The following is a 22,595-nucleotide window of genomic DNA, read 5'->3' as shown; positions in this document are numbered from 1 at the left end:
AGGGACCAAAAAATGAACGATTTGAACGATAACGATATGAACGATAACGTTATGAACGATATCATTATTGTTCAAATCGTTCATTTATATCGCTACGTGTGTACGCACCATAAGGTGTAAAGACCGTCTGTGAAAAATGAGTGTGCTAAGAAAGGCTTGGGATAAACAAATGGCTCAGTTTATTAAACTTGTCCAATGTCTGCTGAGACGCTGCATTAGCAGACATATAGGCCTATTTTTTGTCTGCTGCTATAATATAGTATGAAAGCAGAAGTCAACAACTTGTAACCATTACTGAACTCTCGCCATGGCACATCAGTCAAACTCACAGCGCAGAGCAGAAAATACTTTGAGATGTTAAATAACATATGAAGAGTCACAATCTGCCTTGGCCTAAACTAGAAGAAATGTAGTGGTAGAACTGATATTTTTATTGCGCTAGCTATATACAGCTGTACATTATTTAGGACAAGCGAACAACTGGGTTCTTTTTAATACTCAGTTTGAAATACAGGTAAGGACAAGAGGTGGAATAAAAAATGCTAAATCTCCAATTTTACAGCAGATATCTCACAATCACAAAAGCATGTCCCATAGAATAATAATAATTGTATTCATATAGCGCTCTTTCTCCAATAGGAATCAAGGTGCTTAACAGATAGTATGAACATAGGGCCTGATTCAGAGATGTACGCGAATGCAAACACAACTGGATCGCATTTGTTAAATATGTAAATGCCTTCTAAAGCACAGCCGAGCATAGGCTGCCTCCAAATATCCACCGTTGACGTCAGGGGCGTTTTAAGAGAGGAGGGGGCCCTTGTGCACTCCTCGTGCAGGGCCCCCTCCTCTCTCCCTGGTGGCTGGCAGCCGACTGACGTGACTGGCCAGCCACCGGATCATTAGTAGACTCCGGGCACTAGAGTGTGCCCGGAGTCTACTGTGCATCCGCAGAACGCTGAAAAAATGCCCGCGGCAGCCATTTTCCGGCGTTCTGTAGACTCCGGGCACACTCTAGTGCCCGGAGTCTACTGCGCATGCGCAAAACACCGGAAAATGGCCGCGGCGGACATTTTTCCGGTGTTCTGAGCAGCAGTGACATCCGACACGGGACCTCGAACAGGTAAGTTTAAAAAAAATATGGGTGCAGTGTGTGCGGTGCGGGGCCCCCCTGGATCCGGGGGCCTCTGTGCACACACTGCACCCATTATAGATACGCCACTGCTTGGCATACAACAGCGTAAAAATCGGTAACATCGACGCAGATTGGGCAGCCATGCAGCATATGTGGCAAGTCTGATCAGCCGCAAACACTGCAACACTTCTGACACGCAAAGCGCTCTCATGTTGCGAAGGAGATCGCAATGGCTAATTTATGCATGCCCATGAAATGGTTATTAAGTGGTCAGGCACTCCTGTGTTTTCCTAGCCACCCCTCCCCCTGTTACCTCCCCCAACTGTGACTTCCTATCACTTACTTTACGAATGGATCCTCTGTGTATGGGATGTAGTTATCAGATCGGCGGCCGGTATGCTGCCGGTCTAAATCCCGATGGGAGAAGCCTGTCTTAATCCCAGCAACGGAATCCAGAAGGACGCCATCCCGAACAAGGTAAGTCTTGGGGTGTCTTAGCCGTTAGTTAGGGGGGGTTAGGTTTAGGCAGCGTAGCGGGTTTAGGGTTAGGTTTTGGGGGGGAGATTTAGGGTTAGAAACCACTGGGGGGGGGGTTAGGCACTAAGGGGGGAGAGTTAAGTTTAGGCAAGGAAGAGGGAAACTTAGGTTCAGGCACTAATGGGGAGGGTTATGGTTAGTGTGCGGGGTGGGGAGGGTTAGGGTTAGGCTACAAGAGGGGAGGGTTAGGGGCAGTAGAGAGGAGGGTTGGTATACTTAACCGACCCCATGCATTCTTCCTTTTACACAGACTATGAGGCATCCATGTTGGGCGCACTACGTTGGCTACAATGTGCGGCTTAGCCATATATGGAACTAATGCATACAAGAATAATATGAACAGTGACACCTACTGAAAAAAGACATTTGTTAATTTTACAAGCTGCAGAATGCAAACCATTCCGGAACTTGTCACTTATAGCTAACACCATCTTTAGATGGCATCAGCCTTTGTAGTCTATGGGCTATACATCACCCCAGAGGCTGGGGTACGAACCAGAAGCAAAGTGATTGCATTAGTGATCACTTTACATGTTACACATCACAATTTATTATTGTTGAAGAAATTATATTTATTAGGACCAATTCCTAATAAATTCAAAAATATGCCTATTAGTGTTGCCTAAGCAATATATGTACATATTGTGTTATATATGTACATCTCTACACAGGGCAGTTTCTAGGGTCTGAGGCTCCCAGTGCGAGCAGTCAAAATGCGCCCCCCCCTCCATCAAGAAGCAGTAATATTGTGGAGTGGGCGTGGCCTCATTGTAAGGGGGTGTGGTACCACAGTAAGGGAGCGTGGTCTCGAAAGACCACAGAATGTCAGCCGCTGTGACTACTGAGCCCAGGGGTGGCTAACCTGTCAGAGGCAAAGCGCTGAAAAATATATGTAGTTAAATCAAAGACAGACAGCATGCGCGCGCGCTCAAAAATTGGGTTGTGGCCTAGCTGTCACAAGCCCACGCCGCACTTGTGTGTGCATGCCTTTGGTGTGACATTTGCAGCAGCATGACCTTGTATCACACCCATTTTTAGTCAGGTTGGGGGTCGAGCCCAGCACATTGAAGATACAAGCCATAGCCACATAAAATACACTGAAATAAGCCAGGTCCACATAAAATACACTGAAACAAGCCAGGTCCACATAAAATACACTGAAATAAGCCAGGTCCACATAAAATACACTGAAGAAGCCACTGCAGGATTACACTGCAACAAACCACTTCCACATAAAATATATTGGAAAAGCCAGAGGCACATAAACTACATTTTAAAATCACATCCACCTCAAGTACATTATTAAATCCAGAACCACATAAAACACATTGAAAAAACAAGATTCACATAATACACACTCTTCATTCCAGCCCCCTCCCTTGCCATTCCAGCCCGACAGGTCTTAGGCTTCCCCCCCACTGGCTCTCAGGCAAAAGTGCCAATTATGCAGTGCCCCCTGTAGTTGTCCCCGTATGAAGTGTCCCCTGTATTTATGCCTCTTATTCAGTGCCCACAGACTATACAGATATTACACACACATGCTGCAGCCTGCACCCCCCCAAGTGATATTGCGCACACATGCTGCAGCCTGCACCCCCCCAAGTGATATTGCGCACACATGCTGCAGCCTGCACCCCCCCAAGTGATATTGCGCACACATGCTGCAGCCTGCACACCCCCCCAACTGATATTGCGCACACATGCTGCAGCCTGCACCCCCCAACTGATATTGCGCACACATGCTGCAGCCTGCACCCCCCAACTGATATTGCGCACACATGCTGCAGCCTGCACCCCCCAACTGATATTGCGCACACATGCTGCAGCCTGCACCCCCCAACTGATATTGCGCACACATGCTGCAGCCTGCACCCCCCCAACTGATATTGCGCACACATGCTGCAGTCTGCACCCCCCAACTGATATTGCGCACACATGCTGCAGTCTGCACCACCCCAGAAGATATTGCGCACACATGCTGCAGCCTGCACCCCCCCAACTGATACTGCGCACACATGCTGCAGTCTGCACCCCCCCCAGAAGATATTGCGCACACATGCTGCAGTCTGCACCCCCCCAGAAGATATTGCGCACACATGCAGCAGCCTGCACCCCCCCAAGTGATATTGCGCACACATGCTGCAGCCTGCACCCCCCCAAGTGATATTGCGCACACATGCTGCAGCCTGCACCCCCTCCCCCCTTCGCGGAGGTGCAGTTACCTGGTGAAGCTGCAGCACATTCTTGTCCCAGTCTGGAGTGCGGCAGATGGGAGCGGACAGCCAGGGCCCCTACGTGACTGTGACACCCGGGGGGAGTGAAGGACGGAGGTCTCACTCTCAGCCGGCGCCCGGAGTGTCAGTGCGGCTGATGTGAGCGCCGAGCGGGTAGAGCGGCATCCTGTCATGTGACACCCATGAGTACAGTAGGGAGGCGGCGATTGGACGCTGACAGCGCGGCGCGTATTTTGTGATCATTGATAGGGTGGAGCGCCCCATGCGATTGCACGGGTCGCCCGCCCCTAGAAACGGCCCTGTCTCTACATGACAACCACTGGTAACAACAATGCTCTTTGTTTAGTTGTCGCGCTATATTGCATTTACAATGTTGTTCTAATGGCATTATTAACCACTTCATAACTGAGGTTTCCGCTTCATCGTCTGACCAATGAATCACATGCATTGCCACGTGTACCTATACCTACCACTGTGCAGAACAGCAGTGAGTGGGTCATACTCTCTACATTCCAAAAGCCGGAACTTACCCTTGACCACTAGTTTTCCAAGTGTGATGCTAAAGTTAAACACCAAACCATTGTTAAGTTTTACATGCAATATCATGGGTAAAAACATGTTTTGCTGTTGAATCATGGTAATAAGCATATTAGGTTGCCATGAGAACAGCCATTTGCACTAAAGTACAGGTGCTGATAATAAATAAAAATACTTTTAAATAAATGAATGTGCAACATCTGGAATCTGAGCGGGAGTGACTTCCAGAAAAACACATGGGATGGAGTATTGCAAGTTATTTAAAATGACCTCTGCTCAGACCACATATAATTAATAAAAACTGTCATCATTCTCATTCCACAAATCCTCGACCAGACTCAGTGCTAGACTGCTTGGGCTGGTTTCCATTCTAATGCTGCGTATACACTTGTCAATAATATCGTTTGTTCGATTGACAAATGGCTACGTATATCGCGAGTGCAACGGCAAGCGTTTACACCTGATCTGTGACATTTCAGGTCGGCCCTGCAGCACAACTGATGCCGATATATATTGGTGCATGTGCATGTATGTATAAGTGACCCACCGACCTCCTGCAGACTGGCTACAGGGGACTGCCAATGCTGATATCACAACTGGGCGGGCAATTGTGATGTTAGGCCAGACTTATCGATTGGCCGATTGGTAAGTGTGTATAGCTTACCAAACGGCCGACATTCGGACGGCAGATCGGTCTGCTGACAATCCTTCCTCCTAGTGTGTACCCAGCAGAACAGGGAGACCACAAGCATATGTTCATAATGCTGCATTGAAAATCAGCCCCAGGCGGGTCAGAGCAGAGTTGATGACTTAATGGGGAAGGAGACCACAAAACACAGAAAATAAAAAAATCTTATTTTAAAATAAATATAGTATTTGCTTATTCAATTAATGTATTTCTTGTGCACTAATTTCTACTCTTTTGGTGTAATGTTCAGGGGTCTTAGGTCAGACTGTGTCCATCTTTATACTAGGGTGGCAAAGATGTCGCTCTAGTGGTCCCAATTGTGGTAAATACCCAGAGCCCAGGAAGGTTGGGATAAAGCCCAACGCAGGGCTAATAGCCTCTAGTAGCAACTGTAAAGCAAGTGATCTGCTGAAGGCAGGTTTTTATTATAGCAGGGGGTAACCACACATTGATAGTCCCTCAGCTGGTTGACGATTCGGAAGAAGGTATATAACATTTATACAGTAGATTGAGTGGTAGTATCTGTCACTTGCACTTGTCGGCTATTCAACCACCTGGAGATCTTCTCTGGGAGTGGCTGACTTGTAACCCCCACCCCCCAGTGGTGTAACTAGGGAGGTCGGCTTGTGCCCTGAGCGCCATCGCACCAATGGTGTGGGGGGGTCATCGCCGGCCGCGGTCCAGGACAGTGGTTTCAAGTCAGTGTAGTGCTGTTACACAGTAACAAACACACCGCCGCCAGGTTGTACACTCTTACTACCCGGCGACGGTGTTTGTTTTAGCAGCCAATGAGAGGCAGACAGACTCTCATTGGCCGCTGCACCCATGGCCAGAGCCAGGCTGGAGCTCAATCATGGGCTCCGGCTTCCGGCTCTCGCAGTGGGTGATGTGCCATAGTGCCTAGTGGGAGGAAGGAGTAGCGGATGGCGGTAGGCGCAGGGATTCAGGTAAGTGTTGTTTTTTTTTGTTTTGTTTTGTGTGTCTTCGTGCTTCATATACATGTAAGGGGCACTGTATAAGGGGCCACTACTGGGGGCACTGTATAAGGGGCACTACTGGGGGCACTGCATAGGGGGACCACTACTGGGGGCACTGCATAGTGGGGACCACTACTGGGGGCACTGTATAAGGGGCACTGCATAGGGGGGACCACTACTGGGGGAACTGTATAAGGGGCACTACTGGGGCACTGTATAAGGGAGCACTGCATAGGGTGGACCACTACTGAGTGCACTGTATAGGAAGCACTACTGGGGGCACTGCATAGGGTGGTCCACTACTGGGGGCATTGTATAAGGGGCACTGCATAAGGAACACTCCTTGGGGCACTGTATAAGGGTGCACTACTGGGAGCACTGTATAAGGGCCACTACTGGGGGCACTGTATAAGGGGCACTACTGGGGGCACTGTATAAGGGTGCACTACTGGGGGCACTGTATAAGGGTGCACTACTGGGGGCACTGTATAAGGGGCACTACTGGGGGCACTACTACAGTGGCCACTGCTACTGGAGACACTGCAAGAGGGGCACTACTACTGGGGGCATTAAGGTGCATATGGAATGGAAAGGAATGTTCCCAGAGTGACACCGCTTGTGGCATGTGACCACGTGCACATACTTGGGGAGGGGGTCTCTGTTTTTCAACTTGACCTGGGCTCCAAATACCCTAGTTATGCCACTGCCAACACCAAAGATGCTGCCAGTTCATTCATTAAAGCCAGGACATGAACATACTGTAGTAATTCGATTCACAAAGCACAGTACCCATGTGATGTATACTCCTCATTATCTGTGCTCTGAATACTGGACCTCAGGCTTTCACTGACAGCCCTGCTCCATTACTGCCTGCTGTTAATCTGCATCTACTCAGGATGTACAGACTGCGCCACGGTAAGCGGGCATATACTGGTGGTTACATACAGGCTGAGCCCAAGTTCTGTCATTTTTTGTTATCCCCTCTTTTTTTTGCGTTTGTGTAAATAATAATAAATCCATTTCACTTAACACATGGCTAGAAACACTGGACAGAATTGTAGAATTGTGTGTATATATTTTTTTCAGACAGACAAGTTAGATCAATATGAAATAACCCTCAGATAGGTCTCTCCATAAACTCTCTTCAGCCATTAATTGATGTGAATAGTGTGCATGTACAGTATTAGCTGAGTGGGGTCAAGTTTTCCACAAGCACAAAGTATGCAAGTAAGCATGAAAATAAACGCTTCTAGGGTTCTCTGCTGGCAAATAAAAGATCAAAACCGAAAAAAAACCAAGAGATTACTTCATCCAGCTGCACTTCTATCAGTAAAAAAATATCTGCATTGGCAAAATGTTTCTGTAGTGATCAGAGCATTCACTTTCATATTGTTAGAATCAGAATGCTACTGCAAGTACCACAAGATGAAGGATTTTACATTTCTGTATAGCCTTTCTATTTAACTCTTGAAACCATACATGCTAACTTTGCATTTCTCCCGGAAAAGAGATGCAGATGACCACTCTGGGCGCAGGGTTAGGCTCTGCATGTCATATTGGCCAAGCCCTCTCCCTACTTAACCGCGATTTCCAGTATTATCTCCCCATCCTGCCCACGTCACTACTAGGAAGTGGATGGGATGCTGGTAATCAACCAACTCTTCCCAGGGAACTGCCCAAAATGTTGAGAGTCTCCTGGACCTTCTGTGAGAGTAGATATGGTTGAAACATATAAACCAGTAAAATTTGTAAAGTATACAAATTCAAATAAATTAATATAAATACAATATTATGTTGCTCAACTGTGAACAAAAAAACTAAATACAAGTAAGGAAGTCAGATTACATGAAGTTAACAGAACTCATGAAAAATGACTCGTAGATGTAAACTCCCTGAACTGGGATAGGAGACACATGGACAGAAAAGAGTTGAAATGTCAACAGTCATAATATAGACATTGATGACATGAGAATGTTTACCTGGTCATAATGTCGACGTTGAGCATAGTAACTTTCATCATGTAGACCAGAGGTGGGGAACCTTTTTTCTGCTGGGCCATTTTGATATACTGTATATAACATTATTTGCGGGCCCGGTGCACGCTACGCCCCCTACATGTGACATAACACTGCGGCGGGGCCACAACCGCCGGTGATTACAGCAATGCACGAAGCATCCTGAGGATGCTCCAGGGAGCTGTAAGGGCAGAGGTGTAACCGTCTGAAGTGTCCTAAGGATGCTTCAGGCGGCACTGCTGCATAGATTCTGGCTGTAGGTGCCATTCTAGGCAACCTGCTAGCCAGATGAGGTTAGCAGAATAAAGCTTAGAGGGCCAAAACAAATGATTCCGGGGGCCTTATACGGCCCCCGGGTAGGAGGTTCCCCATCCCTGATGTAGACAGTGATGAAATGTCGACATGTTAGAATTTTACATATTGTCCCTGGTGGCCCAGCGGTGACTTACCTGCTCCCAACGTCTGCAGCAGCGCCCTCATGGTCTTGTGACTATGACTCCTGGGTCAGACTCCTGATCCTCCGGCATTCGAGTTAGTATGTCTCCCCCATCCCTAATCCCTTCCCCTAACTCTCCCTCTAGTACCTAACCCTAACCTCCCCCGACAGCCTAACTTTAACCTCTCCAACAGCCTAACCCTCCCGCAGCCTAACCCTAATGACTACATTCTAACAACATTGACATTTCACTTGCCGACATTCTGAGAATGTGGATAAATTGCCTGTCATTATTATAACAATGTTGACATCACAACTGTTGATATGGTCAAGTCGACATTATGAATGTCCATATGGTCATTGTCGACCTTATGACTACATCCCCCATAGAAGCATATGCTTTATATTCCAGGAGTAGGCAATGTTTTTCTCTTTGGGTGCCAGACGTTCAACATTACAAGCTAAGAAGGGTCCCAGAGTTCCGTCACAGTAACAACATACGCATATATTTACACAATAGATGGGTACTAAAACTGTTAATGGTTTCCTTGTCCTTGCTAGTTGGTTCAGGTTCAGGTTACGTTGATAGAAATGCTTCAGCATTTTGTGCTATTATTCAACGGTAAGCACAACTAACTGTGGTTCACTCACCAGAGGCCCAGGCTTTATTTGGTGTGTAGTCCACGCTTTAGGTCTTTGGCTTGGAGAGGGTATAGCATGGCAAAAGGGTAACCTCTGCGAGGGAAGGAGGTGGAAGGGGACGGAAGAAGCACACCTAGTGGTAGGGAACTGAACCCACAAATGCCACTCAAAACATCCTTAAATGGCACTAGGTTGCCTACCCTTGCTTCATACTATAAGAATGTTGACATTACTTGTTTTGTGTAATTTGGTAATGCAGCAATAAAGCTTCCCCGTACCTCAAAGATTTGCTTTATATGTGATGACTTACTGTATTTAATAGGCCAGAATTTTTCTTAAAAGTTTTACCTTGTGAGATGAATTATGATTCTACATATGCAAAATAAAAATTTTTGTAGCTACTGCTGAAGTTACTAATAACAATGTTTTACTACTATTTCTGCAAGGATCATACCAGAGACAACTTTTCTTAGCTAATGAAATCTTCTGAGATTTCTTGTTGCACTGGTGTTTAGAATCACTTTATGAAGAGACATCACCAGAACATTGATGAAGATTAGCGTTATTTCCATGACTCTTTAGACATCAATGTGAATAAACTATAAAATAACTTCTATGCTGTGAGAAATAAGCCCCTTGTAATGTACTTAAGGCATCATCTTTATACATACTATCCATCAACATGTTATTAATTGAGAGAAATTAGTATTTACTAACCAGGGGCTGACAGGAGGGGAAGCCATGACCCTAAGTTGGTGCAGCCACACTTCTCAGCTTCTGCAGAGGGAAATTCGACAAGGCTCCATGCCTGGCCTAACACCTCCAGTACTGTGGGCCTAACCTCTATCTTGTTTGCCCTGTAATTAATATTTCCAGAGTTAGTTTAGACAAACATGAGGGATATTTTTAAAAGTAGATAGAATCATTATGTGAAACCATTGGATCGAAGTAAACACCAAATCAGTTCTACCAAAGACTATAGGTGGGTACACACCTTGCAGATATATCTGTAGATGATGGTCGTTCATATACACTGAACGACCATCATCTTCCAGGCAGCCGCGGGTCCCACCTCCCTCCTCGCAGCTGCCGCTGCATGTGTTCTGGTGATCGGCTAATCACACATACACACTTGCCCGATGGACAGATATGTCTGCAGATATATCTGTCCATCGGCTGTGCAGCACAGCCAACGCGATATGTCTGTGAATGACGTCGTTCACAAGCATATCGCTGGTACACACTGGCTGCGGGCACCAGATATATTGGCCGATCAATCACTCGCCAATACATCTGTCAGTGTGTACCCAGCTTAAGGGGTCTTTTTATCAATACTGCATGATAAGAAATCATTTATATGGCTGCTTATTGCGATTTTTAGGCCCTATTTATAAAAAATACTCAGCTCCCCAAAGTTATTGGCTGGCAGTCCTGGTCCTCTCTGCACATGTGACCCACTCTGGGATTTCCAGTTGCAGATCCAATACAAGAAAAAAAAGGAAAAAATTAGATGGGGGTGACGGACGAACACAGAATTACCACAGCTATAATCAGTGCTGCGCATGCCCTGATTTTGTGAACATAACGGCGCATGTGCAACACTGGTCACAGCTGCGGTAAGGTAGTGTAGACAGTGAAAAGTATCTATTTTCTGAAAAGCTGTCATCGCAAAAATGACAGCTTTTCGAAATAGACAGTTATGGAGAGGAGGAATGATGAATTCCTCCAGTAATTAGGTAGAACTCCATGCGAGTCCTAAACCTAATTACCTCCATTGATTTTTAAGTAATGATGAATAGGCCCCTTAGTGTCTCATTTAAAGTGGTGTTTAGTTGACCTTCAACAACAGTACTTTTTGACAACTAAAGTTCCTTTGTGGAAGTTGCTTCATATTTTGTTTTATTTCTTTGTAGTTTAGCATGGATCGGTAACTAGAGATTTCCAAAATACAGATGTCAAATTGGAGAATTAAATTATCCCACAGTGCCTAACAAGAGAATTTTATGGCGCAGAGACTATGATATACCACAAGTGGTACAGGGACAGAGAATTGGCCTCTTGGTCCACATCAGAACATACTGGGCACTGAAACTGGCATGATTTTGTGCCAAATCACTCACATCTGATTAATTGGAGAAGACCTGAAACCCATTTGGCTAACACAACGCAGCTTGCAAAAACCATGTCAGACCGAAGCAGATTAAGCTAGAGAGAGAAATGAACACACAACTGTTTAATAATTATGTGTGATTTTAACTAAACAATCTACTTTGAAAACACGTCTACAATAACTGTAACAGTCATAACATGTCATCTTTAAGTGCTATGTATGGTGCATTTAGATATATAGAGAAGATGGGAATTATATATTCTAACTGAAGCTAGTAGATGTTAAAATCAATTTTAGCTAATTTACAGGTATTGTGAAGAAAAAAAGGCATTGGCTTCCCTGTGAAATAAATGTTTAATTAATATACGATGATTCTCATCAGGTTGAAAAAGCACACACACAGCACACAATCAATTATCATGTATGGTTCCAGCCGCATGAAAATTCCCAGAAATACACTAGAACAAGTAACCTTCATTCAATGCCAGGCAGAGAGGCCTCTCTCATGGCAGATTTATAGTTAGGTAGAACGGAGCAAGGTAAAGTGCAGTACTTGCTCATTCCGGCTACGTTAGTAGACTTTTTCCTAACTATAGTGTATACGTATGTGCATACACATACTGTACTTGAAATAGCTGTATATAAATAGGAGGAGATATGTGTGAGGTATTTATTTTCTTCTTGGCACTTTGTGCACAAGATTAGACTGATTGTTGCCTTTGTCAAATAACCTATTATTTTTACAAGGTGGGTTCTATAAAGGCAGACAAAGAACATCTCATCTCACACAGGCTACTCAACCCAGCACTGATGTTCCCAATCAATGATAAAGTAAGTCTTACAAAGACAAAACATCTTGAGTCTGTTAAAATCAATGTGTGATGGCATTTTAAATCCATTTTACTCTGTTTGCATAAACATCCGATTAGAGGACCGGTTTTATCAAGGACTACAAGGACAAATATCAGAGCGTTTCTGCTTAGAACATTGCAGTTGGAAAAAATTATAGTTTTGTGCATGTAAAGTGCTGTGCATGTCTGATTCCTTACCGTACCTCAAAACCTTCTGAGCAAGATGACCCAAGAGGAAGTCTTCTTAAAAAATATAATATGTCTGTCTTTACAAAATATAAACATTTTCTTCAGCCGCCAACATGGATGTGGACTAACTATCCTCTATAGTAATTGTCTCAAGGAATGGCATCATGATGAAATTAGTAGTTAATAATCATCATCATCCTATTTGGTGGTAAATAATTAATTTCATGGGTTGTAGTTCTAAATATGTCTTCCATAAAACACTTCTGATTCGAACTGATTAAAATTCTGATTTAAAATAATAACCAATAGGGTTTGCTTTGTACAGCATTTATTGTTCAGGTACAGAGCCTCCTTTTGCTTTAATTTATTAATAAAATATTGTTGGGGGTGATACTGGCGGCAGCAGTAAGAGTTAACTTATCAGTTTGCTAGGACAGACTGAATTCTAAATATTTAACTACTATTTCCATCTAACAATAAAGAATTTTTTATCTTTATCCTTATATATAATCCTTATTGAAATGGCTTTCCTATGGTGATCTTTCTCTGGAGAAACATGCAAGGGCTACTGCCAGCGATGTCCCTGATATTGCCAGCTGGTCACTCTTTTATTTATAGGATGAACCCAATCTCCATTGAAAACACCCGTTTTTTTCCCAGAGATGGGGCTTTTCTCAGTTTGAGAAAAAAGCCTGCAAAATTGAGTTGTATCAATTAAAGTTTTAAGCAGGTCCAAAACACTGGTCAACGAAAATGCTATTATCTGTGATGTGATTTTGTAATTCTCATCCCATATTAATGTGGTAATATCTTGGCTGTACTTTTCCTGGTACTTGTGCACATTTTACGTGCTTCTGTAGGATAAAATATTACAAATGTGTGCCTGCTATTGCTCAAATGTTATGTTGAAGGTCCAAAACCACCTTTCTAGCTCACAGAGGGAATTTTAAAAAATGACCTACTAGTGCTAAACTATAAAAGCATTTAGTCTATTCAACAAAGTTTTATTAGCTTGAAGTTTAATACGCCGTCTGTGACAGGCAGAAAATAAGCACTTTTACTTTTAGAACTTATATTTCTAAAAATTGTTTACTTTATTCCAGATGGTAAAATTAAATTACATAAACACAGTCAGCAAATTGAATCCTCAGATGTATTCATTTACAGCACAGAAGCTTCAAAAACCCGTCCATAATTTTGTTAGTGATGTTTGCAAACAGCTGTACCTGACATGACTGCATGTTGTATGTGTCAGCGTTAAAAGATTAATATTCTCAAACCCCGATTGGAAAGGACTGTATGGTTAGAAAAACATGGGTTAAATAAATAGTCAGATACAGTACTTATATCACAACAGAAATGGCATGGCCAGTAATAATGCAGACACTCCCAAATAACATTATGTAAGGACACTTTAGTTCCAGCATCAACCATTGAAATGAAACTGTGAGAGAGTAGTCTGAGGTTACCAAAGTACTCTGAAAACCTTTTACTTCAAATGGGCATGATGCTTCTCCTATATAAACTTATTTTATAATTAAATAGCAGTCAAAGGCTGAAGTGCCTTTTCATGATATACAGAAAACCAGGCAGTCAGATCATATCAATTAAATATAGCATTCAGGACCTGGGCAAAAACAGACCTAAAACACTAATAAATATAAAGTTTGTAGATTTTTCCTGCTTTTGTCTTCATTTGAAAAACATGAAGGTTTTTCGCCTACAAATGCTTCCACACAAACATTTGGTGATTTACTCATTTCAGTATATAACAAGCCACAAGGCCATTTCAATTAGCATTGTCAGGATGTAACTACCGGGTTAAGTGCCTGGAGCTATTCAATTGACTGCATCACATCTGGCAACTCGGGGATGTCCTTTACTACGACTAATGCTCAGGTCTAGTCACGTTAAATGGCCTCTTCTGGGTTAAGAGCCGGACATGACGCTGTGACCACATGTGGTAAGACCGCTACTAGCCCTGAGGCACTAGGTAGCGGGTATTTCTGCCCGCTTCTTCAGAAGGGTGTGAGCAGAAATCCACTATGCTTACAGTGTGGGCAATTGAATAGCTCACTTAACCTGTAAGTACATGCCCACAATGCTACAGTAATTAAATCCACCTCCCCCCACGCCTTAATCTGGCATTACAATACAGTGTTCCCATTTTCCCATTTATTTTCGAAATGCAAAAAACCTGTAGTGAAATAATAATTTTTATTAAAACAACAACTACTTTTTATGTAATTCATTAACTTGTTCATTCAGCACAGATCATTTGGAAAATAAGTGAGGTGACCGGGAGCAGACTGTTGTGTAGCTGGTGGAACAGTATATGCTGTATACAGTGAAAGGTACTGTATGCCGTAAATATCTTTTACATTGAGGGCCCCTTGCATGAACACAAGAAGGACTCTTGTTAATAGTCATTTAGTTTACATAGGGTATTGACCACAGTTGTATGTGAGCCTGTCCTGTAAATAAAAGCTGCATTTGCTAACTGCATAATGACAATTCAAAATAAAATCATTGCAGCCCAAAACATTTACATTAAGTTTTTAATTTCTTTTTTATTTCTTTTTTTACCATACTTAACAGCATATTTGGGCACTTATTTTTATCTATTTTTAAACTATATAATTAGTGCTTTCATACATCGAAAAATGTACTGGTACTATGTAAAAAAAAGGTACCGGTACTCACCCCCAGCTTGCTGATGATCTTGTGGGTAGGTAAGTGTCTTGGCTGTCTATAAGTTTCTGGAACAGAAGAGTCTGATGATACAAGTTCCAGACGGGAGTGTTACAATATACCAGTGCTGACAGTACAAGAACTCCATGTTTTCAGCAAAAAAGAAAATGCCCATACTATGTAATATTGAGCACCATCAGAAAAAAGTTCAAATTTATAAATGTAACTGTTCAGACTGTCTCCACTCAATAATCTGTTTTTTATTTGCTTCTTCCTTAATTATGTTAATTTAGCTGAACTAGGAAAATATTTTAACAGTTAAAACTAATATCAACATACAGTAAGCAGGTCCATCCAAGTAAGAAATTATAATTTAAGGAGCACATATGTATAAAATAATCAGTCCTCTCAACGGGGGAACAAAAATAGTATATGAGTTTATATAAGAACGTTCTGGACTGGCACTGTGTTCAAACTGGGTTTGTTAGTGGTAGGATTAATGCTGGGTTGTTTAGGGAATATAAAGTTAAGCAAGTAATTTTCATTTGGAATGGGAAAATGTCATGTAGAAATTAAAAAGGTAATTTTCCACTTACAGATTATACCAATACAGACACTTTTGGTTCAGTAGTTAAATATTAAAGCACTCAGCCATGTTATTATCGTTTATGTGTCATTTATTTTTAGTTTGTTGCTCTATGGAAATATTTTAATGAATTTGGCAAGTGAATATTCATAAAAATAGGGAAAATGTAGATAAAATGTAAACTTCAGCAATAAAGAGTTTAATCTAATCAGTAGCAAGACGAGCTGGGAGAAGAGAGTGTAGAGAGGGCGTCTTTAAATCAAGCTTTGGATAGGAAGGGATGCAAATGATAAAGAATTATTTATAGTAAACAGTGCGACTAATGAGAGACAGATTTAATGATTAACCCATTAACTAGTGGAGTGTTACGAGAGTGGATGGCATTACAGAAGACCAACGTGCCAGGCAACTACTACTTTTGAAAATAATTACTAGGTATACAAGCTAATACATACTTTCCTTATAGTATTATACCTATAATAGGCAGCAGAAAGAGTGCGCAACTATATTCCCAACTTTAATTCCTTAATGTATATATAAGGTAATGTATAACATACATTGCCCTTAATCTCTTTTATCGACAATATTCGTGATGATAATATATACTACTTCAATTTATCAAGAGACTTATGCAGGACAGATAATCTGATGAGATGCTGTACCAGCTAATACTATCAGTTTACCATTAGGCTGTGAAAAAGGAGGTAGTGGAGGAGCGTCCGGCATGCAAAAGAGGGATTGAGAAGATCCCTCTCCAACCAGGCATTCCCTATAGGCAGAAAGCTCTAACATCATCCGAAGATGGCATTGGCTAACGGAGACAAGCTCAGAAAAACAAATCTTTTTGGAACTTGGTTAATAGCCCCATATCGGTGTCTCTATAGAGACTTTAGTGAATGTGGTGGTACTTTAGTATTAATATTAGAGGCAGTGTTTTTTTCTGATGGCATCAGTAAGCAGCATCGGCACCTTAATTTCAATATACTTTTTCATTCTTAGAATTAGTTATAGAAACAGGAAATCAGTGAAATTGTTTGGAAAATGAATAAAATAGGCATCTGAAAAAAAGCAATGCAACTTAAACTTGCCATAATTCTGTGAAAATGGCTGTTTCATATATTCTTCTGCACTAATGAAGAATGTAGTGAAGAAAGACCTTAATGTTTTCACTTAAAGAAACAGGCAATGAAAATTGTCTTTCACAAAGAAAGAAAATGTTCAATGACTGGTTAATGCCTTGGGTACAAAGACTGAAGTACTTTTAAAGCATAAACCAATCCAGACTGCCTGACAATCTCAATTTGATAGTTTGTGGCTCATAATGTATTACGTTTCCTAAAACCACAAAAATCAGAATACTGGAAAAAATTGACTGTGTGGCAGCTTCTTGGCACAACATGGCTCCCAGTTGTTTGATTAGTGGATAGTTCTGCTCATTCACCAATCAGCAATAATCACTGAGCGCTAAGAGCCGCCTATTGTTTCAACTGTCAAACCATGGAAACTTTTCTGAACTGGCCAATCATGACCGACAAGAAAACACCAGACTATAGGGTGAGGCAGGGGGTTATGTGCTCACCTGAAACCCTTTCCAAATGGCAGGGTTATAACTAGGGGTGTGTGACAGTTGTCGATGCACAGAGCATGGGGCTCTGTGAGTGGTACCATCAATGTCCCACGGCCCTTGCTTCTGGCTCGCAGGGTGCCCTGAACAGCACCCTGCAGCCTGTACAGGTAGTCAGAGTGTCCCTGAGTGTAAAAAAAAAACATTTTGATTGGCTGTCTGATACAAACAAAGATCATCCAACCAGTAATCCATTTTACACCATTACTAAATCAAATCACCCCCAAAACTTTAGTGGCTCGACCCTTTCCAGAATGTTGCAAAAATAGATAGCTGTATCATCACCACTTAGTAAATAAGGAATCGGTCATCGGGATTTCGAGGTGGGGCTAATGATAGGCATCTGTATTTAGACGCCTATCATTAGTCCCATTCTGGGATTTCCCTGTCGGCTTCCTGACTACATCCCAGTAAATAATACTAGTATGACCCCACTAGGATAATAAAGTGAATGGAACATACTGTAGCAAGTGAAAAGGCTAGCTTCCCTATATTACTTCTGTGCCTTCTGTACAGTGTATTCTGTCTATATGAAATGGAAAGGGTTTTTGCTCTTCCTTTCATATTAGTACAGTATTTAAAATTGCAAAAATACAAATTTTATTAATGTCATAGGTAGTGAAATAAGTCCCATATGTACTTTTAGCCCTTATGTAGGGAAATATGGAGTAATTGTAAATAATAAAATAATAATGTGCTAACCAAATAACAAAACTAATAAAGCCACATATAGACTAGTAACAGTTTATATTTACTGCGGGGTGCAAAGCAAATCAGAACTCTGCGATATCCCAAGTATTGGTGCAAATGTGTGTTGTTTTTTTAGCATCCATACATTCTGTAGATTGTAAGCTCTAGTAAGCAAGGTCCTCTCAATGTTTGGTCCCTGCGGTTGTTTTTGGCTATTTTTTAATCATTTGGAAACTAACCCGTATTTCTAACTCTACACAGATGTGAAATATATTAGCACTAAATAAATGAATAGTAAGTAAATGCTAAATATATCCCTCCCTATGAGGCTACAGGCAACAAAAGAACTTGAGAGTCTCCTTAATTTTGGCATAAGGGGGTAAAACAAGGCAATTTTGGCCAATACAATTTTGTATGAATTCATCTATGTAGTTTAATTTCTGTGGGGAAATAGAGAAAGAAATACACCCTGCTCTTCACTGATTACAATATGTGCCAAGACATGTAATAAGATCATTTAACAAGGATTAACTAAGACAGTAACCAAAATGAAGATTTCTAGCTTGGTTTCCAGCAAGTCACCTCTGTGTTTAGTTTGCTGAAAATAAGATGGAAAGCTCGAGCAGCATGCAGACCAATACACAATCATTGTTAGTACAGCTCCACTATTACCATTTGTCAGAGATCCTCACAAGTCCCGCACAATAATTATTCTCTCTTTGCATTCACTCTCACAAAAACAAGGCTCTCGCTAGACGACCTTTCAAACAGTTAATTTTACATAAATAGGTCATAAACAGTTTAACCCCAACTGTGCCACAGACAAGATCTCTAGGACATACAAAGTAAAACCATGGCGATCACGCTGTTGTTAGGCCTGCTGTAGAACCTACACCGTTTTTTTTTGTATTCAATACTTTTTTTAATTCGATTTAACGAATGTACACCAAAATCATAGGGGAGATAATATTGTGTTAACAGAAAATTATTTGGCACCATAGTGATATCAACCACACAGGAGCACGAACCAATGTACAAAGTGTCCAGCTGGCGTGGTTGTTTGACATAAAGCTTTGTTTCAAAAAGTTCAGCATTAGCCAGACCACGATGAGAGGCGATAGATCTATATCGGCTCTTCGACAACTTTTTGTTTGGCCATTTAATCTTGGGGAAAATTCTGCTTCTTTTGTTGGCTTTTTCTTGCAATTAAAATATATGTAAATATACACCCTACACATGTCCAATTGTAAGTATGTTCTAAAGTATTACAAATATAAAGATTTTACAATTTGTAAGGATTAATCTGCCATTACCAACTTCCCCTGTAACTTTACATTTAAATATCACAACATAAGCCTTATGAGCTGGATAAAGGGATTTACAAAAAAACCAAAAACAAATGATAATATTGTTGTTATTAAGCTTGATAAGGATCTATCACAGCCAACTAATATGCTGAAAATTAGTTGATGGCAGTTCACAGGAAAAATCGCTCTGCCATTCCTTTCAGCCCTGTCATTTGTCATGGTGTACGAGCCCCCTACATAACAGAGTTAATGTATTTTCCATCATAAAGTAGATATTTATGCAAAGCACAGAAATGATATTACAATTTCAGCTCAGAGTGGCAAAGGCAGAAAACAAGGATTAGGACACAGTTACATTTAGCGATCAACCCTTGCAGAATGCTCATAGTCATTCTGAAAATCTATATAAAGTTCACACAATGAGACAGTTTAAGAAACCTGTATTATGACAAAAGTGACAGCCACTTACTACCTATTCTGCACTGTTACTGCAGTTTCTTTATTCCACTATAGCCTAAAATAAAGAACACATTTTGTTTGTGTACAAAATTATGGCGGGGATCATTTTAATGTGCATCTGTCTGTATTATATTTTCTCTTTTTTCCCTAACGCTACATTCTAATCAAGACCATTCTTCACCCAAATGGTGCACAAACGGCTGAATTATACGGCACGGGGAACGTTTATATAGATTTTCTATCTCTAGGTTATGCACTAGACTATAATGGACTTGTTTTTCTTTTTTTCTTTTTTAATTTTTCCCATTACAACATCATCCAGTCCAGAGTCTGTGTATATTGTAAGATTGAAGAGATCCCACTAGAATACATAAATCACCTGTTTAGTTTTAACCCTTCGACTTCTACATATGTCTGCCCATAGATGTCAGTGACCAGACTACAAAGGACATGTGGTGTTAAACAGTGACAGGACAGCTGTGCCAGGCAGGAATATGACAGCAGTCTCTGGAAACACTTCATCAGCTTATGCCGAGCTAATAATACATCAGTTAGCACAGGGACATGCAAAGCGTTTGTGCAAATGTAATAAGCACAATCTTTGTATTCTAGACATTGTGCTGGAAAAGAAGTTTCCTTTGGATGAATCCTAATTCACTGAACATTGACAAAAAGATCAACGCCAGCTCCTTTGCCAACTCTGGACAAAATACAAGAGCGCAGCTGGTCCTCATGCCAGTGAAGTTTCAAGTTGTTGCAGCAACAACACTTCTTTAGTAACCGGAGTCTGGGTGACACCACCTGGATCAGATGGAACTTGTTCACAGTCTCACAGGCGGTTTTGGTGTTGCAGTTTTAATTTACTATACTGTTGTTGCAACAGAATAGCCTGTATATACAAGGTGGATGTGATATAGAGTAATTATTGCATTGTGCTGTTACTCATTGCTGTGAAGCGGCAATATGGCAACAGTAGAATGTTATTCCTAAACAATGTACTACACATGCCTGAACTTCAATCTAATGTATATTAACTACAGGTTGAGTCTCCCATATCCAAAATGCTTGGGACCAGGGGTATTTTGGATATCAGAATATTCCGTATTTTGGAATATTTGCATACCATAATGAGATATCTTAAGAATGGGACCAAAATCTAAACACAGAATACATTTATGTGCTATATACACCTTATACACACAGCATGCAGGTCATTTTATGCAATATTTGTAATAATTTTGTGCATAAAAAAGTTTATGTACATAAATGAAATTAATTTATGTTTCATATACACCTTATACACAGAGCCTGAAGGTTATTTTATACTGTATTTTAATAATTTTGTGCTTTAAATAAAGTTTGTGTACATTGAACCATCAGAAAGCAAAGGTTTCATTTTCTCAGTCATGCTAAAAATATTCCGTATTTCGGAATATTCCGAATTTCTGAATATTTCTATATGGGAGACTCAACCTGTATTTATATTGTTCTAATTTAGCAATGTATCATTGGTTGCCACCTTTACCTCCGTTTCCAATGGACAGCTTTATATTTCAAGGATTCAGACACTAGGTGCTATTGCGAAACTAACAGAAGGTGCAGAATCAGTTTCCCATAAATGTTTAACTTTATTTGGAGCCCAAGTATGTTATGGCATATGCGACCAGAGCAAAACTCCAGGTCACATGGCAGTCCCGCTTTTTCATTTTAAAATCATGTGATCCCCACACAGCATTTAAAGCTGCCTACAGTGGATGCACTATATTACTTTAGTGATAACAGATATTCAAGGAAACTCGAGATTCAGAATGTTTACAGTAACGGTATCAATGATTTGCTGTGCTGGTCATACTACAGTAGGACACAGATTATCTGAACCAACTGTAACAGAGTAGTTTGGAGGATGATCAATTTTTTGGGATAACTGGATATGTATTAAACTATGAATGTATACAGTATTGCTTTTTGCATAATTGTATTATGCAATTTAGTTTTTATGGGCTAATATGCCATAAGATACTATTTTTAGTTCCCGTAGTTTGTGTCTGAATAAATGCCATTTTAGATAAATGGTGTTTGGATAATTGACATTATACTCTAATTCCAAACTCTGGCAACTTGTAGTCAAGTCATACTATTGGAAGCATTGCTCATAAAAATTGGTACATAGTTTGCACTCAAAAAATATATATTTGCAAGTCTGTGTCATTGACCAAAGCATAGCAGTGCACCCATACATACATACATACAATATTTTATACATCCAAGAAGAGGTAGAAATTAATTTAAGAGGTGGACAGAATAATAAGATAAAGGAGAAGAGATCGCTGCTGTTTTAGTGAGGCACAGCATGACGCAAGCAAGTCTATTTGTTTATAGCTAAGAGTATATCAGGAGGGCACTGGAGCAGCCTCTTTGAAGAAATGAGTGTTCAATGTATGTAGGACACATCAAAGGCGAGTTTGTGCACACTATGAACAAAGTATCAAACATGGCTTATTACTGAAGAACAAGATTTTATAATTGGTCTGATTTGTCCAGAGAAAACAAAATAAGAGAAATCCTCACAGTTCTACAACTTTGAAGAGAAGTTTTATTTGAGTCTCATCAATACTTTACTTCTCATCTATAACTATATCTGGCTCTATCACACAACATAAACACTCTAATGGTGCATACACACTGGTTAATCTATGTTTAAAGTTCATTTATAAGTGCATGTAAACAGATGTGAAAATAAAAACCAATGCACCAGATGAGACAGGACATACTTTTAGTTTTGCGTCTGACATGCTGCAGCACATTTTGCTCATGTTCCTTTCCATTGTACTTCACAAATGTGCTGTATAATACAGTACATCGCCCTGTTCATTTATGTGAAAATGTT

The sequence above is a fragment of the Taudactylus pleione genome, unplaced genomic scaffold (assembly GCF_031769625.1).
Source record: "Taudactylus pleione unplaced genomic scaffold, aTauple2 ptg000408l, whole genome shotgun sequence".
NCBI lineage: Eukaryota > Metazoa > Chordata > Amphibia > Anura > Myobatrachidae > Taudactylus > Taudactylus pleione.
Note: the sequence above shows the minus strand (reverse complement) of the source record.